This window comes from Ranitomeya variabilis, chromosome 7 (genome assembly GCF_051348905.1).
Source record: "Ranitomeya variabilis isolate aRanVar5 chromosome 7, aRanVar5.hap1, whole genome shotgun sequence".
Lineage (NCBI taxonomy): Eukaryota > Metazoa > Chordata > Amphibia > Anura > Dendrobatidae > Ranitomeya > Ranitomeya variabilis.
The window spans coordinates 92,277,340-92,295,574 of NC_135238.1; the positions used below are offsets into that span (position 1 = coordinate 92,277,340).

The 18,235-nt window shown below is 38.8% G+C and overlaps 30 non-coding genes across 30 annotated transcripts; 15 read left to right on the forward strand and 15 right to left on the reverse strand.

Annotated features, from left to right (window-relative positions):
* The first annotated feature begins 360 nt into the window (after nucleotides 1-360).
* TRNAS-GCU (transfer RNA serine (anticodon GCU)) lies at nucleotides 361-442 on the forward strand. Its single transcript has one exon. It is a non-coding gene; the product is annotated as a tRNA-Ser (tRNA).
* Nucleotides 443-1,038: 596 nt separating this feature from the next.
* On the reverse strand, nucleotides 1,039-1,112 carry TRNAT-AGU (transfer RNA threonine (anticodon AGU)). Its single transcript has one exon. It is a non-coding gene; the product is annotated as a tRNA-Thr (tRNA).
* A 447-nt stretch (nucleotides 1,113-1,559) lies between these two features.
* Nucleotides 1,560-1,641, forward strand: TRNAS-GCU (transfer RNA serine (anticodon GCU)). The gene has a single exon. It is a non-coding gene; the product is annotated as a tRNA-Ser (tRNA).
* Nucleotides 1,642-2,237: 596 nt separating this feature from the next.
* TRNAT-AGU (transfer RNA threonine (anticodon AGU)) lies at nucleotides 2,238-2,311 on the reverse strand. Its single transcript has one exon. It is a non-coding gene; the product is annotated as a tRNA-Thr (tRNA).
* Nucleotides 2,312-2,758: 447 nt separating this feature from the next.
* On the forward strand, nucleotides 2,759-2,840 carry TRNAS-GCU (transfer RNA serine (anticodon GCU)). Its single transcript has one exon. It is a non-coding gene; the product is annotated as a tRNA-Ser (tRNA).
* Nucleotides 2,841-3,436: 596 nt separating this feature from the next.
* Nucleotides 3,437-3,510, reverse strand: TRNAT-AGU (transfer RNA threonine (anticodon AGU)). Its single transcript has one exon. It is a non-coding gene; the product is annotated as a tRNA-Thr (tRNA).
* Nucleotides 3,511-3,957: 447 nt separating this feature from the next.
* Nucleotides 3,958-4,039, forward strand: TRNAS-GCU (transfer RNA serine (anticodon GCU)). Its single transcript has one exon. It is a non-coding gene; the product is annotated as a tRNA-Ser (tRNA).
* A 596-nt stretch (nucleotides 4,040-4,635) lies between these two features.
* On the reverse strand, nucleotides 4,636-4,709 carry TRNAT-AGU (transfer RNA threonine (anticodon AGU)). The gene has a single exon. It is a non-coding gene; the product is annotated as a tRNA-Thr (tRNA).
* Nucleotides 4,710-5,156: 447 nt separating this feature from the next.
* Nucleotides 5,157-5,238, forward strand: TRNAS-GCU (transfer RNA serine (anticodon GCU)). The gene has a single exon. It is a non-coding gene; the product is annotated as a tRNA-Ser (tRNA).
* A 596-nt stretch (nucleotides 5,239-5,834) lies between these two features.
* On the reverse strand, nucleotides 5,835-5,908 carry TRNAT-AGU (transfer RNA threonine (anticodon AGU)). Its single transcript has one exon. It is a non-coding gene; the product is annotated as a tRNA-Thr (tRNA).
* A 447-nt stretch (nucleotides 5,909-6,355) lies between these two features.
* On the forward strand, nucleotides 6,356-6,437 carry TRNAS-GCU (transfer RNA serine (anticodon GCU)). The gene has a single exon. It is a non-coding gene; the product is annotated as a tRNA-Ser (tRNA).
* A 596-nt stretch (nucleotides 6,438-7,033) lies between these two features.
* On the reverse strand, nucleotides 7,034-7,107 carry TRNAT-AGU (transfer RNA threonine (anticodon AGU)). Its single transcript has one exon. It is a non-coding gene; the product is annotated as a tRNA-Thr (tRNA).
* Nucleotides 7,108-7,554: 447 nt separating this feature from the next.
* Nucleotides 7,555-7,636, forward strand: TRNAS-GCU (transfer RNA serine (anticodon GCU)). Its single transcript has one exon. It is a non-coding gene; the product is annotated as a tRNA-Ser (tRNA).
* Nucleotides 7,637-8,232: 596 nt separating this feature from the next.
* TRNAT-AGU (transfer RNA threonine (anticodon AGU)) lies at nucleotides 8,233-8,306 on the reverse strand. Its single transcript has one exon. It is a non-coding gene; the product is annotated as a tRNA-Thr (tRNA).
* Nucleotides 8,307-8,753: 447 nt separating this feature from the next.
* On the forward strand, nucleotides 8,754-8,835 carry TRNAS-GCU (transfer RNA serine (anticodon GCU)). Its single transcript has one exon. It is a non-coding gene; the product is annotated as a tRNA-Ser (tRNA).
* Nucleotides 8,836-9,431: 596 nt separating this feature from the next.
* Nucleotides 9,432-9,505, reverse strand: TRNAT-AGU (transfer RNA threonine (anticodon AGU)). Its single transcript has one exon. It is a non-coding gene; the product is annotated as a tRNA-Thr (tRNA).
* Nucleotides 9,506-9,952: 447 nt separating this feature from the next.
* Nucleotides 9,953-10,034, forward strand: TRNAS-GCU (transfer RNA serine (anticodon GCU)). Its single transcript has one exon. It is a non-coding gene; the product is annotated as a tRNA-Ser (tRNA).
* Nucleotides 10,035-10,630: 596 nt separating this feature from the next.
* TRNAT-AGU (transfer RNA threonine (anticodon AGU)) lies at nucleotides 10,631-10,704 on the reverse strand. The gene has a single exon. It is a non-coding gene; the product is annotated as a tRNA-Thr (tRNA).
* Nucleotides 10,705-11,151: 447 nt separating this feature from the next.
* Nucleotides 11,152-11,233, forward strand: TRNAS-GCU (transfer RNA serine (anticodon GCU)). The gene has a single exon. It is a non-coding gene; the product is annotated as a tRNA-Ser (tRNA).
* A 596-nt stretch (nucleotides 11,234-11,829) lies between these two features.
* TRNAT-AGU (transfer RNA threonine (anticodon AGU)) lies at nucleotides 11,830-11,903 on the reverse strand. Its single transcript has one exon. It is a non-coding gene; the product is annotated as a tRNA-Thr (tRNA).
* Nucleotides 11,904-12,350: 447 nt separating this feature from the next.
* On the forward strand, nucleotides 12,351-12,432 carry TRNAS-GCU (transfer RNA serine (anticodon GCU)). The gene has a single exon. It is a non-coding gene; the product is annotated as a tRNA-Ser (tRNA).
* A 596-nt stretch (nucleotides 12,433-13,028) lies between these two features.
* TRNAT-AGU (transfer RNA threonine (anticodon AGU)) lies at nucleotides 13,029-13,102 on the reverse strand. The gene has a single exon. It is a non-coding gene; the product is annotated as a tRNA-Thr (tRNA).
* A 447-nt stretch (nucleotides 13,103-13,549) lies between these two features.
* Nucleotides 13,550-13,631, forward strand: TRNAS-GCU (transfer RNA serine (anticodon GCU)). Its single transcript has one exon. It is a non-coding gene; the product is annotated as a tRNA-Ser (tRNA).
* Nucleotides 13,632-14,235: 604 nt separating this feature from the next.
* Nucleotides 14,236-14,309, reverse strand: TRNAT-AGU (transfer RNA threonine (anticodon AGU)). Its single transcript has one exon. It is a non-coding gene; the product is annotated as a tRNA-Thr (tRNA).
* A 447-nt stretch (nucleotides 14,310-14,756) lies between these two features.
* On the forward strand, nucleotides 14,757-14,838 carry TRNAS-GCU (transfer RNA serine (anticodon GCU)). The gene has a single exon. It is a non-coding gene; the product is annotated as a tRNA-Ser (tRNA).
* Nucleotides 14,839-15,434: 596 nt separating this feature from the next.
* TRNAT-AGU (transfer RNA threonine (anticodon AGU)) lies at nucleotides 15,435-15,508 on the reverse strand. Its single transcript has one exon. It is a non-coding gene; the product is annotated as a tRNA-Thr (tRNA).
* Nucleotides 15,509-15,955: 447 nt separating this feature from the next.
* On the forward strand, nucleotides 15,956-16,037 carry TRNAS-GCU (transfer RNA serine (anticodon GCU)). The gene has a single exon. It is a non-coding gene; the product is annotated as a tRNA-Ser (tRNA).
* Nucleotides 16,038-16,633: 596 nt separating this feature from the next.
* On the reverse strand, nucleotides 16,634-16,707 carry TRNAT-AGU (transfer RNA threonine (anticodon AGU)). The gene has a single exon. It is a non-coding gene; the product is annotated as a tRNA-Thr (tRNA).
* A 447-nt stretch (nucleotides 16,708-17,154) lies between these two features.
* TRNAS-GCU (transfer RNA serine (anticodon GCU)) lies at nucleotides 17,155-17,236 on the forward strand. Its single transcript has one exon. It is a non-coding gene; the product is annotated as a tRNA-Ser (tRNA).
* A 596-nt stretch (nucleotides 17,237-17,832) lies between these two features.
* On the reverse strand, nucleotides 17,833-17,906 carry TRNAT-AGU (transfer RNA threonine (anticodon AGU)). Its single transcript has one exon. It is a non-coding gene; the product is annotated as a tRNA-Thr (tRNA).
* Nucleotides 17,907-18,235: the final 329 nt, after the last annotated feature.

Genomic DNA, 18,235 nt, shown 5'->3' on the forward strand with positions numbered 1-18,235 from the left:
TGAGTTTCATTCCATGCACACAGAAACGTGGAACAGGATGTCTTTCTCAGTCATGAAGTCCAGCTTTAATTTGGGACTTATTTTTCTTCCAAGTTATGACACAAAATAGGCGGATTGAAGGAATTCCACGGCAGGGCCAAAGGAGGAAAAATTAGGAATGATTGAAAAGTTGGTATTAAAACCCTGAGCACTGGTTTATTTCTTACAGAGTTTGCCCCATTCTAACTTTAAAAAATAGACACTGTAGGAGATAATATAAGGCCACTCTGACAAAAGCTGACATAAAATCTTCAGAGAAAGCACACTGACTGGTAAAAATAATCATTACATCTTATCTCCTTAGCGCATGAGCGCCATGTAGACGAGGTGGCCGAGTGGTTAAGGCGATGGACTGCTAATCCATTGTGCTCTGCATGCATGGGTTCGAATCCCATCCTCGTCGGTTTAATCTGCTTGTTACACGTTGTATTGTTTTGATTTCTTTTCTAGCCCAAGCGGTAGATACTTCAAGCTTGAAAGTTTATCTTCCTTTTTAAGAAAGCTGCTATCAAACTTTGCAGAGTCAGAAGTGTAATTCCACTGGTTTTATCTTTTAATGCTTGATGCATCCTTTATTCTCTAAAGAAAATGATATCATCTAATTCCTTTTTAAGCACTTCGACAGCAGAGATTTTTTTCTCTCAACTGCACTATGTTAGGACTGTGGTAAAGACAGGTTTAATGTCATACAAGAACAAAAGTCCTCTTTTTTTGGCTAAAATGGCCCAAACTGAGGTGAAGAAAGAAAAGCACTGCTGACATTCGAAATCAAGATTTTCTGTTTACTAAACAGGCGCTTTGACCAAGTAAGCTAAAGACAAAATCCACTGGTTTTATGTTTGATGCCATCTTCCTTCCTTTTTGGCCCCTATACAGAAGAAATTCTTAATCTCACAATTGCACTATCAGTAGAGACGCAGCCAAGGTAAATTTGAGGTTTTACGCAAGTGAAATTCCCATTTTTAAGATAGGAAGTTTGTTTTTCAGATGATGAAAACAAGGCACTGCTGAGATTCGAACTCAGGATCTCCTGTTTACTAGACAGGCGCTTTAACCAACTAAGCCACAGCACCACAAGCTGGAAAGCCTATGAAATCTAGGGAAGATGTCAGCACCAATCAAAACTTTCAAGTGGTTAACTTAGCAAGACAACATTGAGTTGAGTTTCATTCCATGCACACAGAAACGAGGAACAGGATGTAATTCTCAGTCATGAAGTCCAGCTTTAATTTGGGACTTATTTTTCTTCCAAGTTATGACACAAAATAGGCGGATTGAAGGAATTCCACGGCAGGGCCAAAGGAGGAAAAATTAGGAATGATTGAAAAGTTGGTATTAAAACCCTGAGCACTGGTTTATTTCTTACAGAGTTTGCCCCATTCTAACTTTAAAAAATAGACACTGTAGGAGATAATATAAGGCCACTCTGACAAAAGCTGACATAAAATCTTCAGAGAAAGCACACTGACTGGTAAAAATAATCATTACATCTTATCTCCTTAGCGCATGAGCGCCATGTAGACGAGGTGGCCGAGTGGTTAAGGCGATGGACTGCTAATCCATTGTGCTCTGCATGCATGGGTTCGAATCCCATCCTCGTCGGTTTAATCTGCTTGTTACACGTTGTATTGTTTTGATTTCTTTTCTAGCCCAAGCGGTAGATACTTCAAGCTTGAAAGTTTATCTTCCTTTTTAAGAAAGCTGCTATCAAACTTTGCAGAGTCAGAAGTGTAATTCCACTGGTTTTATCTTTTAATGCTTGATGCATCCTTTATTCTCTAAAGAAAATGATATCATCTAATTCCTTTTTAAGCACTTCGACAGCAGAGATTTTTTTCTCTCAACTGCACTATGTTAGGACTGTGGTAAAGACAGGTTTAATGTCATACAAGAACAAAAGTCCTCTTTTTTTGGCTAAAATGGCCCAAACTGAGGTGAAGAAAGAAAAGCACTGCTGACATTCGAAATCAAGATTTTCTGTTTACTAAACAGGCGCTTTGACCAAGTAAGCTAAAGACAAAATCCACTGGTTTTATGTTTGATGCCATCTTCCTTCCTTTTTGGCCCCTATACAGAAGAAATTCTTAATCTCACAATTGCACTATCAGTAGAGACGCAGCCAAGGTAAATTTGAGGTTTTACGCAAGTGAAATTCCCATTTTTAAGATAGGAAGTTTGTTTTCCAGATGATGAAAACAAGGCACTGCTGAGATTCGAACTCAGGATCTCCTGTTTACTAGACAGGCGCTTTAACCAACTAAGCCACAGCACCACAAGCTGGAAAGCCTATGAAATCTAGGGAAGATGTCAGCACCAATCAAAACTTTCAAGTGGTTAACTTAGCAAGACAACATTGAGTTGAGTTTCATTCCATGCACACAGAAACGTGGAACAGGATGTCTTTCTCAGTCATGAAGTCCAGCTTTAATTTGGGACTTATTTTTCTTCCAAGTTATGACACAAAATAGGCGGATTGAAGGAATTCCACGGCAGGGCCAAAGGAGGAAAAATTAGGAATGATTGAAAAGTTGGTATTAAAACCCTGAGCACTGGTTTATTTCTTACAGAGTTTGCCCCATTCTAACTTTAAAAAATAGACACTGTAGGAGATAATATAAGGCCACTCTGACAAAAGCTGACATAAAATCTTCAGAGAAAGCACACTGACTGGTAAAAATAATCATTACATCTTATCTCCTTAGCGCATGAGCGCCATGTAGACGAGGTGGCCGAGTGGTTAAGGCGATGGACTGCTAATCCATTGTGCTCTGCATGCATGGGTTCGAATCCCATCCTCGTCGGTTTAATCTGCTTGTTACACGTTGTATTGTTTTGATTTCTTTTCTAGCCCAAGCGGTAGATACTTCAAGCTTGAAAGTTTATCTTCCTTTTTAAGAAAGCTGCTATCAAACTTTGCAGAGTCAGAAGTGTAATTCCACTGGTTTTATCTTTTAATGCTTGATGCATCCTTTATTCTCTAAAGAAAATGATATCATCTAATTCCTTTTTAAGCACTTCGACAGCAGAGATTTTTTTCTCTCAACTGCACTATGTTAGGACTGTGGTAAAGACAGGTTTAATGTCATACAAGAACAAAAGTCCTCTTTTTTTGGCTAAAATGGCCCAAACTGAGGTGAAGAAAGAAAAGCACTGCTGACATTCGAAATCAAGATTTTCTGTTTACTAAACAGGCGCTTTGACCAAGTAAGCTAAAGACAAAATCCACTGGTTTTATGTTTGATGCCATCTTCCTTCCTTTTTGGCCCCTATACAGAAGAAATTCTTAATCTCACAATTGCACTATCAGTAGAGACGCAGCCAAGGTAAATTTGAGGTTTTACGCAAGTGAAATTCCCATTTTTAAGATAGGAAGTTTGTTTTTCAGATGATGAAAACAAGGCACTGCTGAGATTCGAACTCAGGATCTCCTGTTTACTAGACAGGCGCTTTAACCAACTAAGCCACAGCACCACAAGCTGGAAAGCCTATGAAATCTAGGGAAGATGTCAGCACCAATCAAAACTTTCAAGTGGTTAACTTAGCAAGACAACATTGAGTTGAGTTTCATTCCATGCACACAGAAACGTGGAACAGGATGTCTTTCTCAGTCATGAAGTCCAGCTTTAATTTGGGACTTATTTTTCTTCCAAGTTATGACACAAAATAGGCGGATTGAAGGAATTCCACGGCAGGGCCAAAGGAGGAAAAATTAGGAATGATTGAAAAGTTGGTATTAAAACCCTGAGCACTGGTTTATTTCTTACAGAGTTTGCCCCATTCTAACTTTAAAAAATAGACACTGTAGGAGATAATATAAGGCCACTCTGACAAAAGCTGACATAAAATCTTCAGAGAAAGCACACTGACTGGTAAAAATAATCATTACATCTTATCTCCTTAGCGCATGAGCGCCATGTAGACGAGGTGGCCGAGTGGTTAAGGCGATGGACTGCTAATCCATTGTGCTCTGCATGCATGGGTTCGAATCCCATCCTCGTCGGTTTAATCTGCTTGTTACACGTTGTATTGTTTTGATTTCTTTTCTAGCCCAAGCGGTAGATACTTCAAGCTTGAAAGTTTATCTTCCTTTTTAAGAAAGCTGCTATCAAACTTTGCAGAGTCAGAAGTGTAATTCCACTGGTTTTATCTTTTAATGCTTGATGCATCCTTTATTCTCTAAAGAAAATGATATCATCTAATTCCTTTTTAAGCACTTCGACAGCAGAGATTTTTTTCTCTCAACTGCACTATGTTAGGACTGTGGTAAAGACAGGTTTAATGTCATACAAGAACAAAAGTCCTCTTTTTTTGGCTAAAATGGCCCAAACTGAGGTGAAGAAAGAAAAGCACTGCTGACATTCGAAATCAAGATTTTCTGTTTACTAAACAGGCGCTTTGACCAAGTAAGCTAAAGACAAAATCCACTGGTTTTATGTTTGATGCCATCTTCCTTCCTTTTTGGCCCCTATACAGAAGAAATTCTTAATCTCACAATTGCACTATCAGTAGAGACGCAGCCAAGGTAAATTTGAGGTTTTACGCAAGTGAAATTCCCATTTTTAAGATAGGAAGTTTGTTTTTCAGATGATGAAAACAAGGCACTGCTGAGATTCGAACTCAGGATCTCCTGTTTACTAGACAGGCGCTTTAACCAACTAAGCCACAGCACCACAAGCTGGAAAGCCTATGAAATCTAGGGAAGATGTCAGCACCAATCAAAACTTTCAAGTGGTTAACTTAGCAAGACAACATTGAGTTGAGTTTCATTCCATGCACACAGAAACGTGGAACAGGATGTCTTTCTCAGTCATGAAGTCCAGCTTTAATTTGGGACTTATTTTTCTTCCAAGTTATGACACAAAATAGGCGGATTGAAGGAATTCCACGGCAGGGCCAAAGGAGGAAAAATTAGGAATGATTGAAAAGTTGGTATTAAAACCCTGAGCACTGGTTTATTTCTTACAGAGTTTGCCCCATTCTAACTTTAAAAAATAGACACTGTAGGAGATAATATAAGGCCACTCTGACAAAAGCTGACATAAAATCTTCAGAGAAAGCACACTGACTGGTAAAAATAATCATTACATCTTATCTCCTTAGCGCATGAGCGCCATGTAGACGAGGTGGCCGAGTGGTTAAGGCGATGGACTGCTAATCCATTGTGCTCTGCATGCATGGGTTCGAATCCCATCCTCGTCGGTTTAATCTGCTTGTTACACGTTGTATTGTTTTGATTTCTTTTCTAGCCCAAGCGGTAGATACTTCAAGCTTGAAAGTTTATCTTCCTTTTTAAGAAAGCTGCTATCAAACTTTGCAGAGTCAGAAGTGTAATTCCACTGGTTTTATCTTTTAATGCTTGATGCATCCTTTATTCTCTAAAGAAAATGATATCATCTAATTCCTTTTTAAGCACTTCGACAGCAGAGATTTTTTTCTCTCAACTGCACTATGTTAGGACTGTGGTAAAGACAGGTTTAATGTCATACAAGAACAAAAGTCCTCTTTTTTTGGCTAAAATGGCCCAAACTGAGGTGAAGAAAGAAAAGCACTGCTGACATTCGAAATCAAGATTTTCTGTTTACTAAACAGGCGCTTTGACCAAGTAAGCTAAAGACAAAATCCACTGGTTTTATGTTTGATGCCATCTTCCTTCCTTTTTGGCCCCTATACAGAAGAAATTCTTAATCTCACAATTGCACTATCAGTAGAGACGCAGCCAAGGTAAATTTGAGGTTTTACGCAAGTGAAATTCCCATTTTTAAGATAGGAAGTTTGTTTTTCAGATGATGAAAACAAGGCACTGCTGAGATTCGAACTCAGGATCTCCTGTTTACTAGACAGGCGCTTTAACCAACTAAGCCACAGCACCACAAGCTGGAAAGCCTATGAAATCTAGGGAAGATGTCAGCACCAATCAAAACTTTCAAGTGGTTAACTTAGCAAGACAACATTGAGTTGAGTTTCATTCCATGCACACAGAAACGTGGAACAGGATGTCTTTCTCAGTCATGAAGTCCAGCTTTAATTTGGGACTTATTTTTCTTCCAAGTTATGACACAAAATAGGCGGATTGAAGGAATTCCACGGCAGGGCCAAAGGAGGAAAAATTAGGAATGATTGAAAAGTTGGTATTAAAACCCTGAGCACTGGTTTATTTCTTACAGAGTTTGCCCCATTCTAACTTTAAAAAATAGACACTGTAGGAGATAATATAAGGCCACTCTGACAAAAGCTGACATAAAATCTTCAGAGAAAGCACACTGACTGGTAAAAATAATCATTACATCTTATCTCCTTAGCGCATGAGCGCCATGTAGACGAGGTGGCCGAGTGGTTAAGGCGATGGACTGCTAATCCATTGTGCTCTGCATGCATGGGTTCGAATCCCATCCTCGTCGGTTTAATCTGCTTGTTACACGTTGTATTGTTTTGATTTCTTTTCTAGCCCAAGCGGTAGATACTTCAAGCTTGAAAGTTTATCTTCCTTTTTAAGAAAGCTGCTATCAAACTTTGCAGAGTCAGAAGTGTAATTCCACTGGTTTTATCTTTTAATGCTTGATGCATCCTTTATTCTCTAAAGAAAATGATATCATCTAATTCCTTTTTAAGCACTTCGACAGCAGAGATTTTTTTCTCTCAACTGCACTATGTTAGGACTGTGGTAAAGACAGGTTTAATGTCATACAAGAACAAAAGTCCTCTTTTTTTGGCTAAAATGGCCCAAACTGAGGTGAAGAAAGAAAAGCACTGCTGACATTCGAAATCAAGATTTTCTGTTTACTAAACAGGCGCTTTGACCAAGTAAGCTAAAGACAAAATCCACTGGTTTTATGTTTGATGCCATCTTCCTTCCTTTTTGGCCCCTATACAGAAGAAATTCTTAATCTCACAATTGCACTATCAGTAGAGACGCAGCCAAGGTAAATTTGAGGTTTTACGCAAGTGAAATTCCCATTTTTAAGATAGGAAGTTTGTTTTCCAGATGATGAAAACAAGGCACTGCTGAGATTCGAACTCAGGATCTCCTGTTTACTAGACAGGCGCTTTAACCAACTAAGCCACAGCACCACAAGCTGGAAAGCCTATGAAATCTAGGGAAGATGTCAGCACCAATCAAAACTTTCAAGTGGTTAACTTAGCAAGACAACATTGAGTTGAGTTTCATTCCATGCACACAGAAACGTGGAACAGGATGTCTTTCTCAGTCATGAAGTCCAGCTTTAATTTGGGACTTATTTTTCTTCCAAGTTATGACACAAAATAGGCGGATTGAAGGAATTCCACGGCAGGGCCAAAGGAGGAAAAATTAGGAATGATTGAAAAGTTGGTATTAAAACCCTGAGCACTGGTTTATTTCTTACAGAGTTTGCCCCATTCTAACTTTAAAAAATAGACACTGTAGGAGATAATATAAGGCCACTCTGACAAAAGCTGACATAAAATCTTCAGAGAAAGCACACTGACTGGTAAAAATAATCATTACATCTTATCTCCTTAGCGCATGAGCGCCATGTAGACGAGGTGGCCGAGTGGTTAAGGCGATGGACTGCTAATCCATTGTGCTCTGCATGCATGGGTTCGAATCCCATCCTCGTCGGTTTAATCTGCTTGTTACACGTTGTATTGTTTTGATTTCTTTTCTAGCCCAAGCGGTAGATACTTCAAGCTTGAAAGTTTATCTTCCTTTTTAAGAAAGCTGCTATCAAACTTTGCAGAGTCAGAAGTGTAATTCCACTGGTTTTATCTTTTAATGCTTGATGCATCCTTTATTCTCTAAAGAAAATGATATCATCTAATTCCTTTTTAAGCACTTCGACAGCAGAGATTTTTTTCTCTCAACTGCACTATGTTAGGACTGTGGTAAAGACAGGTTTAATGTCATACAAGAACAAAAGTCCTCTTTTTTTGGCTAAAATGGCCCAAACTGAGGTGAAGAAAGAAAAGCACTGCTGACATTCGAAATCAAGATTTTCTGTTTACTAAACAGGCGCTTTGACCAAGTAAGCTAAAGACAAAATCCACTGGTTTTATGTTTGATGCCATCTTCCTTCCTTTTTGGCCCCTATACAGAAGAAATTCTTAATCTCACAATTGCACTATCAGTAGAGACGCAGCCAAGGTAAATTTGAGGTTTTACGCAAGTGAAATTCCCATTTTTAAGATAGGAAGTTTGTTTTTCAGATGATGAAAACAAGGCACTGCTGAGATTCGAACTCAGGATCTCCTGTTTACTAGACAGGCGCTTTAACCAACTAAGCCACAGCACCACAAGCTGGAAAGCCTATGAAATCTAGGGAAGATGTCAGCACCAATCAAAACTTTCAAGTGGTTAACTTAGCAAGACAACATTGAGTTGAGTTTCATTCCATGCACACAGAAACGTGGAACAGGATGTCTTTCTCAGTCATGAAGTCCAGCTTTAATTTGGGACTTATTTTTCTTCCAAGTTATGACACAAAATAGGCGGATTGAAGGAATTCCACGGCAGGGCCAAAGGAGGAAAAATTAGGAATGATTGAAAAGTTGGTATTAAAACCCTGAGCACTGGTTTATTTCTTACAGAGTTTGCCCCATTCTAACTTTAAAAAATAGACACTGTAGGAGATAATATAAGGCCACTCTGACAAAAGCTGACATAAAATCTTCAGAGAAAGCACACTGACTGGTAAAAATAATCATTACATCTTATCTCCTTAGCGCATGAGCGCCATGTAGACGAGGTGGCCGAGTGGTTAAGGCGATGGACTGCTAATCCATTGTGCTCTGCATGCATGGGTTCGAATCCCATCCTCGTCGGTTTAATCTGCTTGTTACACGTTGTATTGTTTTGATTTCTTTTCTAGCCCAAGCGGTAGATACTTCAAGCTTGAAAGTTTATCTTCCTTTTTAAGAAAGCTGCTATCAAACTTTGCAGAGTCAGAAGTGTAATTCCACTGGTTTTATCTTTTAATGCTTGATGCATCCTTTATTCTCTAAAGAAAATGATATCATCTAATTCCTTTTTAAGCACTTCGACAGCAGAGATTTTTTTCTCTCAACTGCACTATGTTAGGACTGTGGTAAAGACAGGTTTAATGTCATACAAGAACAAAAGTCCTCTTTTTTTGGCTAAAATGGCCCAAACTGAGGTGAAGAAAGAAAAGCACTGCTGACATTCGAAATCAAGATTTTCTGTTTACTAAACAGGCGCTTTGACCAAGTAAGCTAAAGACAAAATCCACTGGTTTTATGTTTGATGCCATCTTCCTTCCTTTTTGGCCCCTATACAGAAGAAATTCTTAATCTCACAATTGCACTATCAGTAGAGACGCAGCCAAGGTAAATTTGAGGTTTTACGCAAGTGAAATTCCCATTTTTAAGATAGGAAGTTTGTTTTTCAGATGATGAAAACAAGGCACTGCTGAGATTCGAACTCAGGATCTCCTGTTTACTAGACAGGCGCTTTAACCAACTAAGCCACAGCACCACAAGCTGGAAAGCCTATGAAATCTAGGGAAGATGTCAGCACCAATCAAAACTTTCAAGTGGTTAACTTAGCAAGACAACATTGAGTTGAGTTTCATTCCATGCACACAGAAACGAGGAACAGGATGTAATTCTCAGTCATGAAGTCCAGCTTTAATTTGGGACTTATTTTTCTTCCAAGTTATGACACAAAATAGGCGGATTGAAGGAATTCCACGGCAGGGCCAAAGGAGGAAAAATTAGGAATGATTGAAAAGTTGGTATTAAAACCCTGAGCACTGGTTTATTTCTTACAGAGTTTGCCCCATTCTAACTTTAAAAAATAGACACTGTAGGAGATAATATAAGGCCACTCTGACAAAAGCTGACATAAAATCTTCAGAGAAAGCACACTGACTGGTAAAAATAATCATTACATCTTATCTCCTTAGCGCATGAGCGCCATGTAGACGAGGTGGCCGAGTGGTTAAGGCGATGGACTGCTAATCCATTGTGCTCTGCATGCATGGGTTCGAATCCCATCCTCGTCGGTTTAATCTGCTTGTTACACGTTGTATTGTTTTGATTTCTTTTCTAGCCCAAGCGGTAGATACTTCAAGCTTGAAAGTTTATCTTCCTTTTTAAGAAAGCTGCTATCAAACTTTGCAGAGTCAGAAGTGTAATTCCACTGGTTTTATCTTTTAATGCTTGATGCATCCTTTATTCTCTAAAGAAAATTATATCATCTAATTCCTTTTTAAGCACTTCGACAGCAGAGATTTTTTTCTCTCAACTGCACTATGTTAGGACTGTGGTAAAGACAGGTTTAATGTCATACAAGAACAAAAATCCTCTTTTTTTGGCTAAAATGGCCCAAACTGAGGTGAAGAAAGAAAAGCACTGCTGACATTCGAAATCAAGATTTTCTGTTTACTAAACAGGCGCTTTGACCAAGTAAGCTAAAGACAAAATCCACTGGTTTTATGTTTGATGCCATCTTCCTTCCTTTTTGGCCCCTATACAGAAGAAATTCTTAATCTCACAATTGCACTATCAGTAGAGACGCAGCCAAGGTAAATTTGAGGTTTTACGCAAGTGAAATTCCCATTTTTAAGATAGGAAGTTTGTTTTTCAGATGATGAAAACAAGGCACTGCTGAGATTCGAACTCAGGATCTCCTGTTTACTAGACAGGCGCTTTAACCAACTAAGCCACAGCACCACAAGCTGGAAAGCCTATGAAATCTAGGGAAGATGTCAGCACCAATCAAAACTTTCAAGTGGTTAACTTAGCAAGACAACATTGAGTTGAGTTTCATTCCATGCACACAGAAACGTGGAACAGGATGTCTTTCTCAGTCATGAAGTCCAGCTTTAATTTGGGACTTATTTTTCTTCCAAGTTATGACACAAAATAGGCGGATTGAAGGAATTCCACGGCAGGGCCAAAGGAGGAAAAATTAGGAATGATTGAAAAGTTGGTATTAAAACCCTGAGCACTGGTTTATTTCTTACAGAGTTTGCCCCATTCTAACTTTAAAAAATAGACACTGTAGGAGATAATATAAGGCCACTCTGACAAAAGCTGACATAAAATCTTCAGAGAAAGCACACTGACTGGTAAAAATAATCATTACATCTTATCTCCTTAGCGCATGAGCGCCATGTAGACGAGGTGGCCGAGTGGTTAAGGCGATGGACTGCTAATCCATTGTGCTCTGCATGCATGGGTTCGAATCCCATCCTCGTCGGTTTAATCTGCTTGTTACACGTTGTATTGTTTTGATTTCTTTTCTAGCCCAAGCGGTAGATACTTCAAGCTTGAAAGTTTATCTTCCTTTTTAAGAAAGCTGCTATCAAACTTTGCAGAGTCAGAAGTGTAATTCCACTGGTTTTATCTTTTAATGCTTGATGCATCCTTTATTCTCTAAAGAAAATGATATCATCTAATTCCTTTTTAAGCACTTCGACAGCAGAGATTTTTTTCTCTCAACTGCACTATGTTAGGACTGTGGTAAAGACAGGTTTAATGTCATACAAGAACAAAAGTCCTCTTTTTTTGGCTAAAATGGCCCAAACTGAGGTGAAGAAAGAAAAGCACTGCTGACATTCGAAATCAAGATTTTCTGTTTACTAAACAGGCGCTTTGACCAAGTAAGCTAAAGACAAAATCCACTGGTTTTATGTTTGATGCCATCTTCCTTCCTTTTTGGCCCCTATACAGAAGAAATTCTTAATCTCACAATTGCACTATCAGTAGAGACGCAGCCAAGGTAAATTTGAGGTTTTACGCAAGTGAAATTCCCATTTTTAAGATAGGAAGTTTGTTTTTCAGATGATGAAAACAAGGCACTGCTGAGATTCGAACTCAGGATCTCCTGTTTACTAGACAGGCGCTTTAACCAACTAAGCCACAGCACCACAAGCTGGAAAGCCTATGAAATCTAGGGAAGATGTCAGCACCAATCAAAACTTTCAAGTGGTTAACTTAGCAAGACAACATTGAGTTGAGTTTCATTCCATGCACACAGAAACGTGGAACAGGATGTCTTTCTCAGTCATGAAGTCCAGCTTTAATTTGGGACTTATTTTTCTTCCAAGTTATGACACAAAATAGGCGGATTGAAGGAATTCCACGGCAGGGCCAAAGGAGGAAAAATTAGGAATGATTGAAAAGTTGGTATTAAAACCCTGAGCACTGGTTTATTTCTTACAGAGTTTGCCCCATTCTAACTTTAAAAAATAGACACTGTAGGAGATAATATAAGGCCACTCTGACAAAAGCTGACATAAAATCTTCAGAGAAAGCACACTGACTGGTAAAAATAATCATTACATCTTATCTCCTTAGCGCATGAGCGCCATGTAGACGAGGTGGCCGAGTGGTTAAGGCGATGGACTGCTAATCCATTGTGCTCTGCATGCATGGGTTCGAATCCCATCCTCGTCGGTTTAATCTGCTTGTTACACGTTGTATTGTTTTGATTTCTTTTCTAGCCCAAGCGGTAGATACTTCAAGCTTGAAAGTTTATCTTCCTTTTTAAGAAAGCTGCTATCAAACTTTGCAGAGTCAGAAGTGTAATTCCACTGGTTTTATCTTTTAATGCTTGATGCATCCTTTATTCTCTAAAGAAAATGATATCATCTAATTCCTTTTTAAGCACTTCGACAGCAGAGATTTTTTTCTCTCAACTGCACTATGTTAGGACTGTGGTAAAGACAGGTTTAATGTCATACAAGAACAAAAGTCCTCTTTTTTTGGCTAAAATGGCCCAAACTGAGGTGAAGAAAGAAAAGCACTGCTGACATTCGAAATCAAGATTTTCTGTTTACTAAACAGGCGCTTTGACCAAGTAAGCTAAAGACAAAATCCACTGGTTTTATGTTTGATGCCATCTTCCTTCCTTTTTGGCCCCTATACAGAAGAAATTCTTAATCTCACAATTGCACTATCAGTAGAGACGCAGCCAAGGTAAATTTGAGGTTTTACGCAAGTGAAATTCCCATTTTTAAGATAGGAAGTTTGTTTTTCAGATGATGAAAACAAGGCACTGCTGAGATTCGAACTCAGGATCTCCTGTTTACTAGACAGGCGCTTTAACCAACTAAGCCACAGCACCACAAGCTGGAAAGCCTATGAAATCTAGGGAAGATGTCAGCACCAATCAAAACTTTCAAGTGGTTAACTTAGCAAGACAACATTGAGTTGAGTTTCATTCCATGCACACAGAAACGAGGAACAGGATGTAATTCTCAGTCATGAAGTCCAGCTTTAATTTGGGACTTATTTTTCTTCCAAGTTATGACACAAAATAGGCGGATTGAAGGAATTCCACGGCAGGGCCAAAGGAGGAAAAATTAGGAATGATTGAAAAGTTGGTATTAAAACCCTGAGCACTGGTTTATTTCTTACAGAGTTTGCCCCATTCTAACTTTAAAAAATAGACACTGTAGGAGATAATATAAGGCCACTCTGACAAAAGCTGACATAAAATCTTCAGAGAAAGCACACTGACTGGTAAAAATAATCATTACATCTTATCTCCTTAGCGCATGAGCGCCATGTAGACGAGGTGGCCGAGTGGTTAAGGCGATGGACTGCTAATCCATTGTGCTCTGCATGCATGGGTTCGAATCCCATCCTCGTCGGTTTAATCTGCTTGTTACACGTTGTATTGTTTTGATTTCTTTTCTAGCCCAAGCGGTAGATACTTCAAGCTTGAAAGTTTATCTTCCTTTTTAAGAAAGCTGCTATCAAACTTTGCAGAGTCAGAAGTGTAATTCCACTGGTTTTATCTTTTAATGCTTGATGCATCCTTTATTCTCTAAAGAAAATTATATCATCTAATTCCTTTTTAAGCACTTCGACAGCAGAGATTTTTTTCTCTCAACTGCACTATGTTAGGACTGTGGTAAAGACAGGTTTAATGTCATACAAGAACAAAAATCCTCTTTTTTTGGCTAAAATGGCCCAAACTGAGGTGAAGAAAGAAAAGCACTGCTGACATTCGAAATCAAGATTTTCTGTTTACTAAACAGGCGCTTTGACCAACTAAGCTAAAGACAAAATCCACTGGTTTTATGTTGTTATGCTTGATGCCATCTTCCTTCCTTTTTGGCCCCTATACAGAAGAAATTCTTAATCTCACAATTGCACTATCAGTAGAGACGCAGCCAAGGTAAATTTGAGGTTTTACGCAAGTGAAATTCCCATTTTTAAGATAGGAAGTTTGTTTTTCAGATGATGAAAACAAGGCACTGCTGAGATTCGAACTCAGGATCTCCTGTTTACTAGACAGGCGCTTTAACCAACTAAGCCACAGCACCACAAGCTGGAAAGCCTATGAAATCTAGGGAAGATGTCAGCACCAATCAAAACTTTCAAGTGGTTAACTTAGCAAGACAACATTGAGTTGAGTTTCATTCCATGCACACAGAAACGTGGAACAGGATGTCTTTCTCAGTCATGAAGTCCAGCTTTAATTTGGGACTTATTTTTCTTCCAAGTTATGACACAAAATAGGCGGATTGAAGGAATTCCACGGCAGGGCCAAAGGAGGAAAAATTAGGAATGATTGAAAAGTTGGTATTAAAACCCTGAGCACTGGTTTATTTCTTACAGAGTTTGCCCCATTCTAACTTTAAAAAATAGACACTGTAGGAGATAATATAAGGCCACTCTGACAAAAGCTGACATAAAATCTTCAGAGAAAGCACACTGACTGGTAAAAATAATCATTACATCTTATCTCCTTAGCGCATGAGCGCCATGTAGACGAGGTGGCCGAGTGGTTAAGGCGATGGACTGCTAATCCATTGTGCTCTGCATGCATGGGTTCGAATCCCATCCTCGTCGGTTTAATCTGCTTGTTACACGTTGTATTGTTTTGATTTCTTTTCTAGCCCAAGCGGTAGATACTTCAAGCTTGAAAGTTTATCTTCCTTTTTAAGAAAGCTGCTATCAAACTTTGCAGAGTCAGAAGTGTAATTCCACTGGTTTTATCTTTTAATGCTTGATGCATCCTTTATTCTCTAAAGAAAATGATATCATCTAATTCCTTTTTAAGCACTTCGACAGCAGAGATTTTTTTCTCTCAACTGCACTATGTTAGGACTGTGGTAAAGACAGGTTTAATGTCATACAAGAACAAAAGTCCTCTTTTTTTGGCTAAAATGGCCCAAACTGAGGTGAAGAAAGAAAAGCACTGCTGACATTCGAAATCAAGATTTTCTGTTTACTAAACAGGCGCTTTGACCAAGTAAGCTAAAGACAAAATCCACTGGTTTTATGTTTGATGCCATCTTCCTTCCTTTTTGGCCCCTATACAGAAGAAATTCTTAATCTCACAATTGCACTATCAGTAGAGACGCAGCCAAGGTAAATTTGAGGTTTTACGCAAGTGAAATTCCCATTTTTAAGATAGGAAGTTTGTTTTTCAGATGATGAAAACAAGGCACTGCTGAGATTCGAACTCAGGATCTCCTGTTTACTAGACAGGCGCTTTAACCAACTAAGCCACAGCACCACAAGCTGGAAAGCCTATGAAATCTAGGGAAGATGTCAGCACCAATCAAAACTTTCAAGTGGTTAACTTAGCAAGACAACATTGAGTTGAGTTTCATTCCATGCACACAGAAACGAGGAACAGGATGTAATTCTCAGTCATGAAGTCCAGCTTTAATTTGGGACTTATTTTTCTTCCAAGTTATGACACAAAATAGGCGGATTGAAGGAATTCCACGGCAGGGCCAATGGAGGAAAAATTAGGAATGATTGAAAAGTTGGTATTAAAACCCTGAGCACTGGTTTATTTCCTACAGAGTTTGCCCCAATCTAACTTTAAAAAATAGACACTGTAGGAGATAATATAAGGCCACTCTGACAAAAGCTGACATAAAATCTTCAGAGAAAGCACACTGACTGGTAAAAATAATCATTACATCTTATCTCCTTAGCGCATGAGCGCCATGTAGACGAGGTGGCCGAGTGGTTAAGGCGATGGACTGCTAATCCATTGTGCTCTGCATGCATGGGTTCGAATCCCATCCTCGTCGGTTTAATCTGCTTGTTACACGTTGTATTGTTTTGATTTCTTTTCTAGCCCAAGCGGTAGATACTTCAAGCTTGAAAGTTTATCTTCCTTTTTAAGAAAGCTGCTATCAAACTTTGCAGAGTCAGAAGTGTAATTCCACTGGTTTTATCTTTTAATGCTTGATGCATCCTTTATTCTCTAAAGAAAATTATATCATCTAATTCCTTTTTAAGCACTTCGACAGCAGAGATTTTTTTCTCTCAACTGCACTATGTTAGGACTGTGGTAAAGACAGGTTTAATGTCATACAAGAACAAAAATCCTCTTTTTTTGGCTAAAATGGCCCAAACTGAGGTGAAGAAAGAAAAGCACTGCTGACATTCGAAATCAAGATTTTCTGTTTACTAAACAGGCGCTTTGACCAAGTAAGCTAAAGACAAAATCCACTGGTTTTATGTTTGATGCCATCTTCCTTCCTTTTTGGCCCCTATACAGAAGAAATTCTTAATCTCACAATTGCACTATCAGTAGAGACGCAGCCAAGGTAAATTTGAGGTTTTACGCAAGTGAAATTCCCATTTTTAAGATAGGAAGTTTGTTTTTCAGATGATGAAAACAAGGCACTGCTGAGATTCGAACTCAGGATCTCCTGTTTACTAGACAGGCGCTTTAACCAACTAAGCCACAGCACCACAAGCTGGAAAGCCTATGAAATCTAGGGAAGATGTCAGCACCAATCAAAACTTTCAAGTGGTTAACTTAGCAAGACAACATTGAGTTGAGTTTCATTCCATGCACACAGAAACGAGGAACAGGATGTAATTCTCAGTCATGAAGTCCAGCTTTAATTTGGGACTTATTTTTCTTCCAAGTTATGACACAAAATAGGCGGATTGAAGGAATTCCACGGCAGGGCCAAAGGAGGAAAAATTAGGAATGATTGAAAAGTTGGTATTAAAACCCTGAGCACTGGTTTATTTCTTACAGAGTTTGCCCCATTCTAACTTTAAAAAATAGACACTGTAGGAGATAATATAAGGCCACTCTGACAAAAGCTGACATAAAATCTTCAGAGAAAGCACACTGACTGGTAAAAATAATCATTACATCTTATCTCCTTAGCGCATGAGCGCCATGTAGACGAGGTGGCCGAGTGGTTAAGGCGATGGACTGCTAATCCATTGTGCTCTGCATGCATGGGTTCGAATCCCATCCTCGTCGGTTTAATCTGCTTGTTACACGTTGTATTGTTTTGATTTCTTTTCTAGCCCAAGCGGTAGATACTTCAAGCTTGAAAGTTTATCTTCCTTTTTAAGAAAGCTGCTATCAAACTTTGCAGAGTCAGAAGTGTAATTCCACTGGTTTTATCTTTTAATGCTTGATGCATCCTTTATTCTCTAAAGAAAATGATATCATCTAATTCCTTTTTAAGCACTTCGACAGCAGAGATTTTTTTCTCTCAACTGCACTATGTTAGGACTGTGGTAAAGACAGGTTTAATGTCATACAAGAACAAAAGTCCTCTTTTTTTGGCTAAAATGGCCCAAACTGAGGTGAAGAAAGAAAAGCACTGCTGACATTCGAAATCAAGATTTTCTGTTTACTAAACAGGCGCTTTGACCAAGTAAGCTAAAGACAAAATCCACTGGTTTTATGTTTGATGCCATCTTCCTTCCTTTTTGGCCCCTATACAGAAGAAATTCTTAATCTCACAATTGCACTATCAGTAGAGACGCAGCCAAGGTAAATTTGAGGTTTTACGCAAGTGAAATTCCCATTTTTAAGATAGGAAGTTTGTTTTCCAGATGATGAAAACAAGGCACTGCTGAGATTCGAACTCAGGATCTCCTGTTTACTAGACAGGCGCTTTAACCAACTAAGCCACAGCACCACAAGCTGGAAAGCCTATGAAATCTAGGGAAGATGTCAGCACCAATCAAAACTTTCAAGTGGTTAACTTAGCAAGACAACATTGAGTTGAGTTTCATTCCATGCACACAGAAACGAGGAACAGGATGTAATTCTCAGTCATGAAGTCCAGCTTTAATTTGGGACTTATTTTTCTTCCAAGTTATGACACAAAATAGGCGGATTGAAGGAATTCCACGGCAGGGCCAAAGGAGGAAAAATTAGGAATGATTGAAAAGTTGGTATTAAAACCCTGAGCACTGGTTTATTTCTTACAGAGTTTGCCCCATTCTAACTTTAAAAAATAGACAC